This window comes from Eptatretus burgeri, chromosome 12, assembly GCF_056783735.1.
Source record: "Eptatretus burgeri isolate ZD-2024b chromosome 12, Ebu_testis_v1, whole genome shotgun sequence".
NCBI classification, from domain to species: domain Eukaryota; kingdom Metazoa; phylum Chordata; class Myxini; order Myxiniformes; family Myxinidae; genus Eptatretus; species Eptatretus burgeri.
In genome coordinates, this window is record NC_140972.1 from 29,579,023 (window position 1) to 29,582,871 (window position 3,849).

General features: G+C 45.6%; 1 long non-coding RNA gene across 1 annotated transcript in view; it reads left to right on the plus strand.

The window, feature by feature from the left end:
* Positions 1 to 2,954: 2,954 nt before the first annotated feature.
* LOC147015346 (uncharacterized) overlaps positions 2,955 to 3,849 on the plus strand; it is a 10,163-nt gene continuing 9,268 nt past the window's right edge. The window contains exon 1 of the long non-coding RNA XR_015050105.1: positions 2,955 to 3,190. This is a non-coding gene — a long non-coding RNA (uncharacterized LOC147015346). The remainder of the gene's footprint in view (positions 3,191 to 3,849) is intronic.

The window sequence follows — 3,849 nt, forward strand, 5'->3', positions numbered from 1 at the left end:
CGTGTGAGCAGCCGGCCACGTTCCCTGTCACCTGCATTGTTTGAGTCAGAGACTGCATGCGAGCAGCCTGGCTCCCTGCTAACTGCTTTCTTTTTGCAGAGTTCATTGATCCTGGGCCATGGTTTAGTGTAAAATTTGTAAGTTAAGGTTAAGATGTACTGTAAATATGAGTGCGCCCCCGGCATGTTTGTCTTAGCGCCGGCAATTTTATTTAAGTCGTCCGTGTGAGTGAGTTTGTTTAGGTAGTTACTCAGCCCTTAGGTTATTTATTTTGGGGACACGAATACCATGAATGTCGCACTCAGGGATCCGTAGGTAAAATGTACTCGGGGAAAACTACACATGATGGCACACGAAAATTTGACGACTCGGGACGAGTCTGTAAAAAGGGGAGGGGGTAGTGTTGTGGTTGACCAAATTCGCAAACCACCATTCAGGTCCCTTAGGTGAGATATCTCTGTGAGTATATGTGTAGTTAGGCCGAAACCCGTTGTTTAGAGGGAATAAATGTCATTCATGCGGGCTGCGACCCTTTTAGATAGCCGTTTTTCTTTTACTATCTTTATTTTGGACCAGCCGCCATTACTACCACCACCAACCACGTCTCAACAGCCATCACACAACAACCACCAACCACAACGCCGCTTCACAACAGCCACGACCTTTACCGTCACAACTCGCCACCATCGCATCACCACCATTCTTGCGCCACTTGTGGGCACTGATACTGGACTCTTGCAGGGCGCGCACCGAGCAGCGTGTTCAGAAACATCACAGACTTTCCGAGAAAAACGGATCAAAAACAACTCGCGCCCACTTCTGTTCCGTCCTATCGGAGAGCGTGGGGCGATTTGGCCCCGCCTCCAGGGCGTTGGAGTGAGGTCACTATATGCAAATTCATGGATCAAGATTCATGGATTCACGCCCACTTTTCCTCGGTCCAATGGGGAGCCAGTTGGAGGTGAAGGGTCGGAGGTAAAGGGTCAAAGGTGGGGGAGCGAAGCCACGGGGGATATAAACGGCCGCGCTCGCCAAACAGTTCAGTTCGGAGGGGAGAAGTCAAGAGTTCGAGTTCGCGGTTGGGAGTTGTCGGTGGAGCTGGGAAGAAGTGGTAGTAGTCAGAGTGAAGAGGACGGAGCTGTGGAGAGGTGGCGGCGGCATAGGCGATCGAGGGGGTGCTCGCGTCGGAGTCGGGGAGCTGAGGAGGGAGAGGCCGGCGGCGCGACCGAGGTCGAGGTGGAGACGCTCGTCGCGGGACCCGAGACAGGGTGATATCCTCCTCCCCCCCCCCCCGAGCATCAACAACCCCCTCCTGTTTCCCTCCGCGCTGAGATAGTGCGACAAGGGGGCCCCTTTCCCACCCCCTACCAGACACTGTCCGCGAGGCCCGCGGAGTTGGGGCGCCACCGCCGCTTTGCGTCTCATCATCAGACGGGTAGGCCCGACACGGTCTCGGCCCCAGGCCCGCCTCATCCTTGAGGGTGGTCCTTTTCTTTTGCTTTGGGTATCTGTGTTGTCGGCGCCGTCTGTGAAGTAAAATTGTATAAGTGTTGCCGTGTGCTCGGTAGTCGGATAGCTCTGCATTGTGTTTCTCTTTTATATTTGCTTTTTGTGTAATATTGTGTTTCTTCTCCTTTTACATGTGCTTTTGGTGTAATTGTATATGTGTGCTTTCCGTTCATCGCGAAATAAATGTGCTTATTGTTGAACTGTTTTCCCGTTTCGCTTCGTCTTTTCTTTCATTGAATCTCCATCTTACTTCACGTAAAGGGTTGGTAGTGGGCTGAATACGCCCGATAATTAATCGAACCGTCGAGGCCGACGAAAACACCGCTCGGTTATCCCGATAGTACGGAACGGGTCGCTTAAAGTGGCCCGTGTCCGAAGTCGACCTGCGGCGAGGTGCGATCGCCCGGTCTACCCTCCGTGTGGGTACTTAGGTAGGTCGAATTTGGCGAGCAACCCTATCCCACGCGGGGGGCCGATTGGCACGATCGTGGTGAGGCCGAAAGGTCAACCCGTGACTGGTTCCCGGCGTTAGTCCGAGAGGGTCACGACTGGATTGTCCGTCCGGTGGGCGACGTGCCGCGATTCGAGTTACGTGGCCGTCCGCACGCCGGCGGGCGCGAATCCGCAACAATATATATATATATATATATATATATATATATATATATATATATATATATATATATATATATATATATATATATATATATATATATATATGTATATATATATATATATATGTATATATATATATATATATATATATATATATATATATATATATATATATATATATATACATATATATATATATATATGTACACACAGGAGGCTGCAAAAGGAGGTATACAGTAAGGATTATACCAGTATTACCAGTATTGTAATAGTAGTGCAAGGATTCATTTCATACTATAATTTATTTAAATCATTAGTGTATACCTATAAATCTGTATACCATTACTGTATTCCTATAAATCTGTATACCATTACTGTATACCGAAAAATCATTATAAATCATTCATTACTGTATACCTACTTTTGCAGCCCCCTGAATGTATATATATATATATATATATATATATATATATATATATATATATATATATATATATATATATATATATATATATATATATATATATATATATATATATATATATATATATATATATATATATATATATATATATACAGTAGACTAGGCGTAAGTCGGCAGCGTCAAAAAGTCCCGAATTTATCATGTTAAATCCCTTTGAATAAAGGGTCATCCCTCTGTAAGTCGTCACTTCGTCTGAGTCGTCAGATGTTGTCCGTTCCCGCGTAATGGAAACTCAAGTAAATTACCACTCCTAACTCATCACACGGAACTGCTGCCTCGTGAGAAGCCCGATTTCATGGAATCGTGATGCTCGCTCATTGGTGTATACCGCCAGTGATAGGCTATTTATAACTGCGTACACACGTTGATCGCACTGCAGGCAGGACAATGGCGACTTAGCGTAAGCTTACAACTAAAACCTACCAAGAAAAATACGACATTATCCAGTTTTGCGAGGCAAACCCACTGATGAAGAAAACAGCCATATCTGAGAAGTTGGACATCAAACGGCAGACATTGAACGATATCTTGAAGAATAAGGGCACGATGTTTGGACAAGTGGAGAAGATCACGAGGCCGGTGGTAAGTATGAAACGCATGAAATGTGTGTCCTTTGAAGATGCCGATGACGCGCTCATCATCTGGTTTCGGCAAATGTCTGCTCAGCCAAATATTCGGTTGGACTGTGAAATGTTGCTGCTGAAGGCTCGTCAATTCGCTGCGGACCTCGGGCATGATGATGCCGAGACCTTGCCGATGCACTGGATAGACAGATTCAAAATGAGGTGGGGAATCGGCAAGGTCAAGAAGTGCGGCAAATCAGGCAGCGTAGATTCGCCGATACTGTCTGGATGTGATGCGCCGATACTGTCTTTTGGTGGAGGATTGCCCAGACAACATCATTGAATACAATGACCAGTTTGAATCCTTTCTCATGCACCAGATGCCCAAGAGTTTGAGGCAGTCAAACATAACGGATTACTTCGCGAAGGAGTAAAGGATCAATCGAGCTTCGTGTTGAAGTCCGATCATGGTTTTATATTGGCTTGTTTTGTACATTACCGCACTCACTCACACATAGGCATTGAGTGGTAATCATCACCACGATGACTGTGTGTCATGTAATTTGTCACCATACCATCACCGATGGTATATGAGTTGTCTTCCAGTTGTTCATTATCTTTTCTTTTGATAAACTGATTCATGAATTCCATCTTTGCTTGATAATTTCCAACTCACCA